This window comes from Aedes albopictus, chromosome 1 (assembly GCF_035046485.1).
Source record: "Aedes albopictus strain Foshan chromosome 1, AalbF5, whole genome shotgun sequence".
Classification (NCBI taxonomy): Eukaryota; Metazoa; Arthropoda; class Insecta; order Diptera; family Culicidae; genus Aedes; species Aedes albopictus.
This window is the reverse complement of record NC_085136.1, coordinates 332,443,119-332,458,882: the sequence shown is the minus strand read 5'-3', so window position 1 is coordinate 332,458,882 and position 15,764 is coordinate 332,443,119.

Sequence of the window (15,764 nt, the reverse complement as noted above, 5' to 3'; positions counted from 1 at the left end):
TCTGGAATTCCTGCAGATCCCTTCGGAATTCCTCCAGAAGTCCATTCTGGAATTCTCCCAGATGTTCTTGGGATGAAAGTCTTCCAGGAGATTTTTGTGGCATTCTTTATGGAATTTCTCAAGAAGTTCCTTATGAAGTTTCTACAGGAGTTCCTTGAGAAATTCCTCCAATAATTTCTTAAGGAATTCTTCCATCAGGGTTGCAAGAAAATTCCTTCTGGAGTTCCTTCCTACCTAAGTTCCTTCCGGGAATCCATTTTTTTTCAAGATTTTCCCCTGGAAACCCCAGAAAAACAATTTCCGGAGGCATTTAAAAAGAAACCAGAATGAATAGCAGAAGGAATCCAGGAGATATCCAGGAACTATTAGAGGAATGTCACATCCGCGGAAGGAATACCTGGCGGAGTTCCGAATTGAATTTCTGTAGAATTCCAGAGGGATCTCCTGGCAGAGTACCAACGGCAAGTCACAAATCAGTTCCCACGCATGCTAACTCCACGTTTTGAATTCAATGAATACCATATTTCCAAAGGCCGAATCGTAAACAACAATGCCACGAAACGTCAAAGACTTAGAAGAATTCTGTGGACCAGGATTTGAAAAATTAAATTTTTGCCTGAAGATGTTACTGGATTCGGATGGCACGTTTCAGACCTTGAAGAAGGACCCACAAAAAGCGGCGGCGACGATGCGGAAACTCGACGAGAGTGATCGGAAAACGAAGAGTTTTATTCTTGGATTCCCGGCAGATGAAGCCCGGGATAATCGCAGTGCGCAGGAGATGTGTAGTCAAGGCTGAGCGACGTTTTTGGATCTCCAGGAATATCCATGGACATCATGGCCAGGAAGTAGCTTCGAAGATCTGATAAGGCAACTCAGAGCAACCGGAGTGAATGTGGGGACCTTGTGTCATAGCTGTTCCTAGGCCTACCGGGCTCGTATTGTGGATTTAGCACCAAATTGGTGTCGGAAGTAACTTCATTGTCTTCCGCTGCCGTTTGCCGTTACGTCGGAAGTAGTGCGCTGTATAGTAAATCTAATGCTCTATTCAGTGCACTACTTCCGAGGTTATGTTTAACGCAGGAAAGGCAGCGGAAGTCAATGAAGTTACTTCCGACACCAATTTAGTGTTAAATCCATAATATGATACCCTTTTGACCGCATTGAAAATTCTCACACAGGACCTCAACCTGGATATGGTTAAGCAACAGCGACTTGCGGCAAGCAAATACGCGCCGAGCGAATGGGCGAAAGCGTCGATGACAGACCGGCGGCTTTCGCTGTTCAACAACTTAGCAAACGTGGTGACAAATTCAAGGAAAACGTAACTGTGGGATGTGTGAATATAGTTTAGTGTTATTCCCCTTGCGTGTCCGTCCCCTAGCAAGCATCAGTGACAGCCAGCACCATAAAGACGTGTTCAGTTTGAAGCTGCCTCATTGAGGAGTGGAGCTTTGGCGGAGCAAGTCGCCTTCTTCGTGTGTTTCAGGATTATGCCAAGTGATTCTATTGTAGTTTGCTAAGATGGCGGGGAACGGCTTGATCCAGTAAGTTACGCAATATTCACAGTAACATGTGTGGTCAAACCGTCCACATAAAAAAGGGCCGCAAGGAGAAAAAAGTTTATGTGGCCATGGGTAACAAAGGGGTGAAATTCATGGTGTACTTAGACCTGTGCGCCGACTATATTTTGCTCGGCGGCGGCGTGAGGGCCATTTTTGGACGGCGGCGGCGGCGTCATCGGCGTCACGCCGGTGGTAGCTTTCGGCGGCGGCGTGAATCGGCGTAGCCAAAATTTGAACATAATGTCAACATTGGCAAAGCAAAGAATAGTTCTCATTACGCTCTAGAATGTGTAGTCTGAGCTTTTTTCATGACTTTTGATGACATATAAACTATTATGTTTGAATGAATACTTTTTTTATTATTTCTGTTCGGATCCGTCACTGCGACTAGTGATTGACCTAATGATACATTACCAGTATCCTTATTGCATGTTGCATTACTCCATTGCAAATCAAGGACAATAAAATATCAATTTTACTACAGCTTTTATTCTGTTTTCTTGGAATCTTCAGAAGCTATCAAATTTGATAATGAGGTCGCACTATTTACACTAAGGAATCCTCGTATGATTTCAGGGAGCATTCTCAGAAGGAATTCTAGGAGGAGCCTCCAAGAAACTTATGGAGAAACCCATGAAGAAAATTCTGGACTAATCTGCAGAAAATGCGGTATGAAACCCTGAAGGAACTTCTGCAGGAATATCTGGTGGAACGAGAATCTCTCTTAGAGAAATCCCTGCAGAAACTTCTGAAGAAATCCCTGATTGGAATTTACGAGGAAGTTCAGAAGGTAATCCATGAAGAATTCCCAAAGGAATTCCAAAGGGATTCTCCAAATGTATTCAAGCACTAATTCAAAGGGAATTACAGCAGGAATCCCAAAAAAAATCAGAAGGAATCCTCGATGGAACTCTAGGAGGATTCAACGAAAAACATTCAGGAGGAATCTCTAAAGGAATAACACTAAAAGGAAACTCCTGAGAAAATTCTAGGAGGAATAGCCAAAAGAATTCCACGAGGAATCCTCGAAGGAATTCCAGCAGGAATCCCTGAAGGAATTCTATAAAGAATCTCTGAAGGAATTCTAATAGGAATCCCTGGAGGAATTCCATGAGGGATTCCCGAAGAAATTCCAGGAGGAATCTGCAAAATAACTCGAAGAGGAATCACCAAAAGATCTTCAAGAGCGAATTCTGGAAGGAATCTCCGATGGAATAGCAGGAGAAATTCCGGAAGGGATTCCAGGAGGAATCTCGGAAGAAATGTGAACAGGAATCACCAAAGGTATTCCAAAAGAAAATTCCGAAAGAATTCCAGATGGGATCCCCGACGAAATATCAGGAGGATTCCTCGAAGAAATTTAAGGAGGAATCTTCGAAGGAAGTCCAGAAAGTATCACCGAATGAATTCTAGGAAGAATCTCCAAAGGAATTCCAGGAGAAATCTCCAAATAAATTCAAGAAGGAATCCCTAAACGAACTCTAGGAATAATCCGTAAATTCCAAGAGGAAATATGGAAATATGGAAATCTCGAAGAAATTACAGGAGGAATCTGTGGTGGATAAAGTGAGCACAATAAAAATTATAAAAATGTACCCATCACTTCTCTCCGTGCATACTTTCGACGAGCTTTCCATTTGACGTTTGTGCTACTGAAAGCTTACACTCGACGCCGTTCAGTGACCGTTTGATTGTATTGATGCAAGCGAGAATGGAATACTGCATACATGCGCAAATGCCATGCGTTGTCGTGGTCATTGAACGATGGATGGAAGAATGGAAAAGAAGGCATTGAATTGGCGCGCGACTTAGCTTGCGTGATGGCATGGCTACATGAGTGTGACTGAGATAGAAAATCTTGAACGGAGAGGAGGCGGTTGAATGAACATTACTGAGTCAGTCTTGTAACTACTTTTGCGGAAAGCAGATGCTGTTGTGATTCGAGGCTGAATTTGAAAAAAAAAAAAATTGAACGAGTTTTTGTTTAGCGGTTACCACTTTTGCGGAAAGCAGATGCTGTTGTGATTCGAGGCTGAATTTGAAAAAAAAAAATTGAACGAGTTTTTGTTTAGCGGTTACCACAGAATCCACGACGGAATATCAAGAGAAATTACCGAAAGAATTTCAGGAGGAGTTCAAGAAGGAAGTCCAGGAAGAATTCTGAAGGAATTCCAGAGAGAATTTGCAAAAGGGATTCGAGAGAAATTCACAAGAAAATTTTAGAAGGAACCATCGCAAAAGATTCAGGAGGAATCCGCGTAGGAATTCCAGGAGAAATCCTCGAAGGAATTTCATGAGGAATCACTGATAACTTTTAAGAGGAATCCCCGAAGGAATTAGAGGAGGAATCCCCGAAGGAGTTCCAGGAAGAATCCTCGTAGGATTACGATGAGAAACCCCTGAAATAGTTCTAGGAGGGATCCCCGCAGGAATTCCAAAATAAAATCCCGAAAGAACTGCAGCACAAATCCCAAAGAAATTCTAGCTATATCCAGTAAGCAATTCCAGTAGTAATCTGCTTAAAAATTCTAGCGGGAATTTCCGAGGGAATTCGAGAAAAAAATCCCCAAAGGATTTCTAGGAGGAATTAACGAAAAATATCAAGAAGGAATCTCTGAAGAAGTTCCACGAGAAACTCCTGAGGAAATTTTAGGATTAATCACCGAAGGAATTCCAAGAGGAATCCCCGAAAGACTACCAGAAGAAATTCTTGAAGGAGTTCTAAAAGAAATACTGAAGGAACCCCTGAAAGAATTCAATCAGAAATTCCTGGAGGAATTCCATGAGTAATACCATTAGGAATCTCCGAAGATACTCGAAGAGGTATCACCAGAAGAATTCCAAGAGAAAACTCGAAACCCAGAAGGAATCTTCGAAGAAATTCCAGTGGAAATTCCCGTATAAATTTCAGGAGGAGTCCCTGATGGAATATCAGGAGGAATTCCCAAAGGAATTCCAGGAGAAATCCCAGAAAAAACTCTAGGAGGAATCGCCGAAGGAACTCCACAAGGAATCTCCGAAAGAATTCAAGGAGGAACCTCCGAAAAGAACTACAGTAGAAATTCCTGCAGGAATCCCAGAGGGAACCCCTGAAGGAATTCTGGGAGGAATCTCCGAATTATTTCCAACCGGAATAATCGAAGGATTTTCAAAAGGAATCCCCATAGTAAGTCCAGGAGAAATCTCCGAAGGAATTTCAGGAGGAATCTCCAAAGGAGGGATCCCCGAACGAATTTCTGGATGAATCCCCGAAGAACTTCTAGGTGAGATCATCGAAGGAATTTCAGGATGACTCCTGGAGGAATTCAAAGAGGAATCTCTGAAGGAAATCCAGGAGGAATCTTCGAAGGAATTCGAAGAGAAATAGTCAACGAATTTCAGGAGGAATTCTCAAAGGAAGTCTAGGAGGAAACTCCGAAAGAAAATGTAGGAAGAATCTCCAAGGAAATTCCAAGATAAATCCGCGAAAGAATTCCAGGAGAAATCCCCAAAGGAATTACAGGAGTAATCTCCGAAGATATTCCAGGAGGAATTACCGAAGGAATTCCAGGAGGAATTCTCTAAGGAAGTCTTGGGGAACCCGTGAAGGAAATCCAGGATGAATCCCCCGAAGAAATTGCAGGAGAAATCCCTGCAGAAATTCCTGGGGGAATTCCCGAAGCAATTCTGGTATGAATGTCCGGAGGATTTCCAGGCGGAATCCTCGAAGGATTTTTAGCAGAATCTTTCGAAGAATTCCTGGAGGAATTCCAGAGGACATCCTGGAGGAATTTTTGTAGAAACTGCATGAAAGATCCCTCAAGAAAATTCAAGTAGATATGCGTGATTGTAATGCTAAGGAATTTATTGAAGGAACTCCTACAAGATTCCCTGAAAGAACTTCTGTAGGAATTCCTGAATGAGCTTCTGGAAAGATCTAGAATCCCTGAAACTACTGGAGGAATCTCTAAAGGAACCCTAGACTAATTGTTCAAGACTTCCTGCAGGAATTCCTGAAGAAACTTCTTACGGAATTCTCGATGGATCTCCAGGAGGCATTTGAATCCTCCTGAAAGAATCTCTAAAGGTACTTCTGGAAGAATACCTGAGCGAACTTCTGTTTAAATAAATTTCTGAAGGAATTACTATTGAACACCTGAAGGCATCCCTCTTGAAGCTATTAGTATCCTTTTAAGAACTCCTGGAGAGATCATCGAGGGAACTTCTGAAGAAATCCTGGAAAGAACTCCTGAAAGAATCTCTGAAAAATGTTCATGAGGCATCCCGAAGTAATTCCAAGAGGATTCCCTGCAGGAATTTCAGGAGAGATACTAGAAGGAATACCTGTAGGAAGCCTTGATAAAACTCCCGGAGTGATCCCTGTAGGATTTCCTTGGGCGATCCCTACAAAACGTCAGGAGAAATACCGTCAAGTCGCCATTCACCGTGGGCCTTCGAATATTTTTTCATTATTTCCATATTACAATGGAATGGTATGACAACTTTACTTTAATTTCACCAATACAACACTAATGGATTGTTACCATGTCAAAATGTGTTTATATGAAGCAATATTTAGCTCAGTCACTGCATTCGTAGTAAAAAAAAAAACAAAAACTGCGCTTACGTGATTTAAGCGATTAACTAAATGTAGTAACGATATTATTTCACCAAGAAGCAATTAAATTCACCTATCAGGTATCTATTTTGCATTATCGAAGCAAGTTTACCAAGAAAATCCGATTCCACTCATTTTTTTATTGAAACAAAAGAGCACGGTAAATGGGTACCCTAAAAATCAATGGTCTCCATTCACCGTGACCCATGTTGCCCCATATAAGTAGAAAAAAATAAAAATTTGAAATTTCGTTTTTCTAAATAAATTTTGCAAGTTATTACTCTCTCTCTCTCTCTCTCTCTCTCTCTCTCTCTCTCTCTCTCTCTCTCTCTCTTCTTGGCGTAACGTCCTCACTGGGACAGAGCCTGCTTCTCAGCTTAGTGTTCTATGAGCACTTCCACAGTTATTAACTGAGAGCTTCCTCTGTCAATGACCATTTTGCATGCGTATATCGTGTGGCAGGCACGAAGATACTCTATGCCCAAGGAAGTCAAGGAAATTTCCTTTACGAAAAGATCCTGGACCGACCGGGAATCGAACCCGTCACCCTCAGCATGGTCATGCTGAAAACCCGTGCGTTTACCGCCTCGGCTATATGGGCCCTCTATCGCTCTCTATCTATCCCTCTGTCGCGTGTAGTATTCGTCGTATTTTGTATAAAAAAGAAAACGTTATGCTGAATATCCCCACCTTCAGCTGAAAGAAGAAGAACATTGATGAGAGTTAGAGTTGAAATGAATAAACACGTATAACGTTCTTCCCAACCAGATGTTCTTGAAATTTATCAGTAGGACCTGGATCATGACAATCTAGAGGTCTAGATGCGAGCCATTCAAGATGAGCTCCAATGTGCAGCCGTTGAATATCATGCGGGTCTTCCGTACCAAATATGACGAAAACGTCCTAAAAGGATTCCCATACAAACCGGAACTGGACTTCGAAGAAACGTATGCTCTGGAGGCCAAGCTAGCGACGATCAGGATTTGGTTTCCGCAAAGGATGCTTCTGCCACCAGTTGGACGTGAAGACCGCCTTCCTTTATGGTGAACTGACGGAAACCATCCACAAGGCTTGCGTCAGGCCGGTTTATACAGTCTGTCGCGGTCAAGTGATTGCATTATCTGACGTAGTAGACGTCATTCTCGTCTACAAAAAGAAGATCATCAACATTCATATACTAAAAATGGCTGTCCAACAGGTTGAGTTTTTGTGACATAAAGATGCCTGTTAGTCTCAGCAGTTATTTTGTTGGTTCCTTCACGTTTGAAAAACTTAACCAGACTAATGGTAACACCGAATTCCAGAATCACAAATTTCAAAACCAGTCCACAACTTACCGCCCTGTCGCACACCCCGTTCCGTCGGACGCACAGCTGCAGCTGCGCCATCGTCCTGGCCGCATCGTGCTTTGCCAGATCCAGCATGATCTTGCCGTACTGTCGGACCGATCCCACGTTCGGTACCTCCAGCTGGACGCATCCGACCAGCCGGTTCATCGAATTACTCGACGCCAGCAGCTGACCCTTGTACCGGAGGGTACACCCGGCCGCGTAGATACTGTCACTCGCTGCACCGGTGTTGGAGATGTACGTGCCGTTACCGGTAATCGCCGTGGTCAGGTTGGCGATTTGTGTGTTCAACGCTTTGGTAACGTTCGGTTCGATGTAGTTCACCCCGGTGGTTAGGTTCGTCCGGAAGTTCGTCTGGATGAGGCTGGCATAGTTGGTCAGGAAGTTGGTCAGGTTCGTGATGATGCCCTGGTTCCAGCTGGACGAGTAGGACGTGATGGTTGAGTAGGCGTTGTTTAGTATCGTAACGGTCGCTTGGCCGTGCTGTTGTAAGGACGCTTGAACGTTATCAACCGTATTGTTGAAGCTTGTTGCTATCGCAGTAACGTAAGTTTTACTGTCGCTGACGGTTTGATTGACCGTTCTTTGGATGTGTATGGCTGAGTTCCTGTAGTTTACAGAGGTTTGCAGGGCGGTAGCTAAGGTGTTGGTGTCAGTGGTGATGGCAGCCAAGGAATTCGATAGCGTAAATATCATGTTGGGGGTTACGTATCGACCGACGGTAGACGAGGTGACCGCCGGGGTGGCAGCTGCTGCTTGGTCTACTCCAGTTTTTAACTGGTTGAGCGTTGACTTGAGGTTGGTCACCTTTTGTGTTACACTGTCTATGGCGTTGGTGATGGCGGACAGTTCGGATGGTTTGACAGTTGTGCCCAAGGTGTTGGCGGTTGTCTTGGCGGTTGCAAGGGCGGTATTGGTATCATCTATCTGCGTCGAGAGCGCGGTGAATAGGGTATCCTTGTTCGTCGTTTTGTCATTCGTAGCAGAGAGAACCTTCTGGAACAGCATGTTCAGAGGATTACTGGCAGCTGCGACGGTAGACTGTATTTTGCTGAGAGCTCCCGTACCGTCTACGTTTGCGTTGACTGCGGCTGAAGTGCTGACGGCGTCTAGAGAATTCACTCCATTTCCGATACCGTACGTTGCGTAAGCATTCAGATTGGGTATGGTAATCGACAGGCCAAGATCCGCTTGGACGCCGATCAACGAGACACTGAGAATCACTACAAACACTGTTGGGAACAGCATGCTGCTTTCACCGATCAAAATCGACTGAACTGGATTGCATGATTTCCGGACAATTTTATAGGCTTCCAATTTACTGCCGAAAAATACGTAACCTTGAGATAATACCTAATGCGAAATGAGGAGACATTATTCAAGTGATGAGAGGCCGTTGCGAGCAGAATGAAAGTTTGATCGATTTGTCTTGATCACTATGCTAGAGGTGCTCCAAATTACATGCGTTAAGCTGTTTTACGACGGTACGTGACGTGTGGAATGAATTGAAGCAGTTTTTGTTGACAAGAGCGACGTTCGTAGTACTAATGCAAACGGAATCATTCTCGTTGTTGAGGAGGTCGGGACTTTCGATTGGGACTAGCGCCACATGAATGATGATTCGGATACTAAAAGATACTTAAAACCAGAACAAACAGCACAGACAAATAGGAACAGCCTGCCATTCTTCGTGAAAATGTGTTGACTCAGTAGTGGTGAGGCTGATTCTTTCCCGATCGTAGCAAACATCATCTGAGAAGTTTGCTTTGTCGTCGACATACTCACTAGGAGCTGAAGCTATCGAGTTGGCTCATTGAAATATCGAAATCCGCTGGGTTCTATGTCCACCAGTTGAGCTCCAACTCTCTGAAGCTGATACAATGCATCTCTGAAGCTGCTCCAGAGCATCTCTGAAACTGATCGTGAGGAACTGGTGAATCTCAGCGACGACTGCGAGGGGGTCATGGAAACTTTAGGTTTGACCTGGAGTCTGTGTGACAGTTCGTTTATGTTGGCAAATTGAACAGTGGACAACAACGCACGGTACAGAAAGCAATCTAGTAGGCGTCACGAATCACAGTCACCCGTGTAGTCGTTTCTCGTCCAGCAATGTCAAAGTGCCAAATAAGAAGCGCATTCTCGCAGCTCCCGCTTACTCGCAATAAACCTAAAGCGCACAGAGTCCGCAGCTGGATGAGTTCGCATTCGTCTTCAGATATTCCACCGATCAATTGAAACCCCCGACCAAGTGATCAGTGCTGTTTGAAATCAGCAAGCTCTTCGACTCGATTGGTCTCCTGTCCCTGGTTATCATCATCGCCAAGCTCATTATGCAGAGGATGTGGTTCGCAGGAGTCCCGTGGGATACGCAACTGCAAGGCGACATGCTACAAGCATGGCATCAGAATTCTTCGGTGTGTCGTAACGCTGAACTTCGCCGCTTTAGAGGTTCATAGTTTTTCGGACGCATCGAAACTATCATACGGAGCAGCGTTGTATCTGCGTTGTGTCTTCACGATGAGATAGCATTTCTGCTAGTCTGAAATTGTGAAGCCTGCAGAACTCCGAGAACATTACGGAGATCTTCGACTCCCATGTACAGCTGTTGAGTGCACAGTGCGACAAAGTAATGGAGTTGGAGACCTGACCGCGGTCGTGGTAAGCGCCCAGGAAGCTACCCGATATATCAGAAATTGGGCTGCACCAGGACCCGATATCGTAACTATTTTTGGTACAAAAAACTCATGACGAATTACGGGCGGGTGGCGGAATGCTTCAACATGGTGCCAGAAGACCCCAGCAGCTATCAGAGCTCATTACCGGAGTATCACTTATCTTTTGCCGAAGGACCAAAACACAGCTGATCCAGCACAGTACAGATCAATGACATGCCTTTCGAGTCTGTACAAAGTATTGTCATCAGCAATAGCGAGAAGGATACAAGCCCACTGCGATGCCAACAAAGTGATAACTGAGGAACAAACAGAGTGTGGCAAGAATACGCAAGGCTGCATAGATCAGGTCATCATAGATGCAGTTATTGTGGGTCAAGCCATCGAAAAGCAGAGGAACCTGAGCATGGCGTACATCGACTAGAAGAAGGCGTACGACTCAGTACCGCACTCGTACCTCCTTAAGGTACTGTAGTTGTACAAAGTAGACGGGAACGTCATCAGGCTGATGCAACACGCGATGGGGATGTGGAGCACGTCCCTACAAATTATCGACGGAACAGCTGTGTTATGGTTCAGAACTCTCAGCATCAGGTGGGGGATATTTCAAGGCGATACCTTCAGTCCGCTATGGTTCTGCCTTGCGATGAACTCCCTCAGCAGAGCCCTCAACCAATGCAACTATGGCTTGGCTCCAACTGAAAAGTGAGGGAAGGAGGACAAGAATAACCCACACCTTCTTCATGGACGACTTGAAGCTGACCTGCGGAATCAGTACAGAGGCTGCATCAACTGTTGCAGCTTGTGACGGTGTTCAGCAACGACATCCGGATGGAGTTTGGAATTGACAAATGTCTGTCAGTCTTCGCCGGGGTCAAGTAGTGTACGCCACAAGGCGGTTTCCTTGTCAACGAACAAAAGGAGATTCGGAATATGGTTGAAGGCGAAGCGTACAAATACCTCCGCTTTCTGCAACTTAGAGGTATTCGCCACACGGCGATCAAGAAGGAACTGCAGGGCAAGTTCTTGCATCGTGTCAACTGTGTGCTGAGGAGCTTTCTGTCAGCCGGCAACAAGATGAAGGCGATCAATACGTTTGCTGTGCCTTGGCTGTGCCCCAGTTGACCTACAGCTTTGGGATGGAAAAGTAGACCAGGACTGCCCTCGAGGCGTTAGAACGAGCGGTAGCGGGCATATTTCGTTGAAAGCCAGAACCGTCATGAAATGTACCGCACTTTATGTGAAGCTGACCACGGTTTCAGCGCCCTGCATGTGGCGCAGGAGGATTACCGGCTGAACTGCGACATCAAGACCGTAGACGATATGATCGTAACGTGGAAGCAGAAGAAGTTGCACAAGACGCACCCCCATCAACTGGAGGTCGAGGACATCGAACGCGTGGCTGGTGCGGGGTGACCTATTCTCGGAAACAGAAGGTTTCATGGTACCCATTCATGACCGGGTAATTGCGAAGAAGAACTACCAGCGGTACATATTGCACGAAGACGTGGAGGACCGCTGTAGGAAGTGCAATTCAGTAGGAGAAACGATCAAGCATGTCGTTGCAGGCTGTTCAGTGTTAGCTGGATCAGCCTAGTTCGATCGTCACAACGAAGTTGTCAGCATTGTGTACCAACAGCTTGGTTTAAAGCACAACTTGGTCGACAGATTTGTACCCTACTACATACAAGTACCAGCCGGACCCGGTAGCTTACGACAAAAGAATGAATCAGGTAACCCTCATCAACATCGCTGTACCGTTTGACCGTTTATATCCAATCAACGTTCTCCGGCATGATAACCAAGTACCACGACCTAGCGGAGGAGTTGAAGCAGATGTGGCGTCCGGACTACCGTCCTCTCGGCTACCGGAGCTGTCCCTAAAGCTCTCCTAAGGTCCCTAGACGAGCTGGAATTGAAGAAGGACCTGAACAGCATCCTGAAAGCGGTTTCTTCTTGCATCCTGTAGTATAATTAGGCGTTTCCTGAATCATCACAACTGACAGTACATCCGAAGCAAACTCATTAGGATATAAGCAAAACCGGCTAATGAGATCCACGGAGCCTAACCCCCTTTGGCATTCCGATTGCCCGGGGTAGGTGAAAGTTTCCAGCAATTTGTGCCAAAACTCTATAATAATATAGATGTGAAGCGAAAACGGTGGGAGTGACGTTGCTAAGATAGTTAACGTCACTCCATTGAGGCTCCTCTCCTTGGGATGGGACACACCAAGAAGAATTGCCTGTGTTTTTGAAGTTCATTTCGAAGTTAGTTACGTAATTCATCAGAAACGATGTCCCGCAGACCGTCACCAGTTCCCATCCTGCTGTTCCGGAGCTACAAGACTCTCTGGTGCTCAAGTGAGTGTGATCCAGCAGCGAACCTTGCAAGCGGATCTTTGCGCTACATCCGAGCTATCACAATGGAGTCGTGCGAACTATCAACATGAGGATTAGTGGAACATCGACGTTCGAAGATCCATTTCCAGATTCGGCATATTAACAATCGAACACAGATAACTTCCTGCACAGAGGTGCAGGATTTGGTGGTACGTACTGAATCCAAGGAATGTTCCTGACATCCGAGGTCCTGCGAGACACGCATGAAGAAGAAACCGGTCAACGAAATGACGATGACTGATTGCGGAATACGCGAATGCTGTGAAAGCTGTGAGGAAAGCAGGCTTCGTGTGCGCAAAGCATTCATCCATCTCCAAACTCTTCATTTTACGAATCGAAGACTACAGCAATCCAGTTTGCAGTAGGTACTACAGATGACTTCTAGACCGGGGGTGTGCTTTGAATCGGATCAAAGTAGAATTCCTGGTATCGGAGGTCCTGCGAGACATTTTGTTCCGCCAGCAATAGCAAAGGAGTGTTCCTACCTGCTGAAGCCCTGGGTCATTAGGAAGGAACCGTAAGGAGCTGTACAGACTCAACAAACCGCCTCGCCAGTGGCAACAGCTCGTTGCCAACACACATTGTACCGGCGGTTTGGGTATCGTTGTCCAGATGCTTTGGACGTACTGCTGAAGAAGAAACTGTGCAACGGAATGACCGTGACTGATTGCGGAATACGCGAAGGCTGCGAATGCTGTGAGGAAAGCATTCATTGGGTGATGATGTTCGTCGACTGTTCCTATGACTACAAGGCATACCGGCTCATCGATTTGGCCACTAGCCGAGATGCGACATCGATTCAAGAGGCAGCCGATTCAGGAGACAGAAGGACGGAATGTCGGGCGCAACCGATACCGAATTCGATTCATGCGACGAATTCGTTCATCAATATCCCAAAGAAACCATTATGCAATATACGATCCAATAAGGTGTCGGCTTACAGCGGTACCATGAAATGAGCAACACGGTACGTTGAGGTGACGAATGGATTCGATGGCTTGGTCCGTTGTAGAGCTTCCAGAAGGACAGAAGGCCGTAGGCTCAAAGTGACTCAAAGTGGAATCTGAAGGATCATGGACGTGTCACGCGTTACAAGTTAAGTTTGGTTAATACGTTGACATCGAAACGGCCTATCTGTACGGAGCTCTACATGCGTCAGCCAAAGCAGAATGAAACCGGCATACCTTTCGAGGTGTGCTATCTGTAGAAAGCATCTACGGGTTGAAGTATTCCGTATGAATCTAGAACCGGACGATCGATAGCAGACTGAATTAACTCGGATTGGTCTAGTCAATAGCCGACGCGTGTCCGTACGTGCGTACTAAGAGAAACAACGAAGTGTTCATCCTCTTGTACGTGATGGACATGCTCATCGTTTGTAAAATTGAGAACGAGTACGAAGCGATATTACAAGCTTTGTTGGATCAGTTCAACGTAGTGTCCACGGATGTTGTACGGCAGTACTCGGCATACAGGTAATACCCCAAACAGACATGTGATACGAGTGTGATTCCTGTACAACGGTACGCAGTGTCAAGAAAATTCTAACAAGACTGACTTGAACTGAGAGAATTTTCAATGTGGCACTCATTTCAAGCGCAATTGTACAGTGATTCCTGAATCACATGTGTGTCATAAGTATAAAGCAGTCATGCGACGGATAAATTCCACCGTGACACATCCACCTACTACTACCGTCACGATTCGACCTCGACTCATTCTCAACTATCCTTCAAACGAAGGAGAAGCAGAACAGCAAGCTACCAAACAACTCGCTTTACTAGCTTTACATGTAGCGATAAGCGTGTCGGTACTTGAGCCCGGAGTAAGTAATCAGAATACCATCGATTGACCCTCAAGCAACGGTGTATTTCCAGGTCAAATTGGGTGGCAACAATGCAGATGCGAAGGCTTTCTTGGAAGCAGATTGGGCTGACGATGATCGAGATATAGAATTCAACAGTGGCTTCCTTAACACTTTTGGGGGTGATGCGCAAGCCGAATTCATTGAGGCAGCTGAAGTTGTCCATGAACAGTTTTGAATTCGTAAGTAGTAGGTAAACCGGCGAGTAAATTCCTGCTCTACGAAAACAACCAAAGTGTTATCTGGCAACTAGAGTCGGGACGACTGGAACAAAGATCCAAACATATGGACACAAAACTACGCGATCCATGAAAAAAGGCAGGTAAAGAATATGTATGTGGTAGAGATCCAAAGATTACTTTGCAAGCACTTGTCGTGAGAAGTTTAGCGGGTGGCGTAGCGTCATCAGCAGTCATTTCACTATTCGGACGGCCAAATTCAAAACAACGCAGAACAGAGAAAACGCGTAACAGACTGTTTGATATTGCAGCTGTTTGCTGTGGGAACTTGGTTGATGGTTCTTGATGAGAATCGCCCAGCGTAGCGACCCGATACACTGCGGAACGTCCGACGTGGTTGAAAGCTGACCGAAGAAAGAGGAAGGGCCGTGGCCTGCTATGACCTTGTCAGCAGCTGTCAGCCGATAGCGTAGACTTTACCCCGGGTGGGAAATGTTCGTGCGTTATCAACTGTCTGTTGACACATTGAGGGGTAAGACTCTAAACACACTGAGATATTGCTTATCCAGAGAAATCTTCCAACCTGGCGGAGTGAAGAAGACAAAGAAGACCTGTTCCGCAAACGTCAAACTGCTGCACACTTCAAAAAGTATGCACACAACCTTGAAACAAAAATAAATAGTTGAGAATCTAAATTATGTTTAATGGCGTACAGCTGCATACTAAAGTGCTAAAACTACACCTAATATAGTTTAGAAATAAGTTACATGTTGTGGCAGCAATTGCGATTACATAAACCATAAATGAAACAATTTTCATTATTTTTGGATTTTATGGCAACCAAGTGAGTGAGAGCTTTTTAGCGTGAACCGAGCACTTTTGACGTTTGCGGAACGACTGCGGCGGTCGAAACCACCGCAACCCCGTTGGATTTTTTCTATTTTACCGCAGTACATACCACATACCACACACTCGCGAGAACTGCCTGCTATGATCGTCCGATAAATTTTGCTTTGAAAACTACAAGCTTCTTCGTCCTACTTAACTTTAGTTGTTTTGTGCGGGGTGGGCCCATAACCGATCTTGTGTAAGTCTTCTATCCATTCAAGGGTATTCGGATGAACATAACCAGAAAATG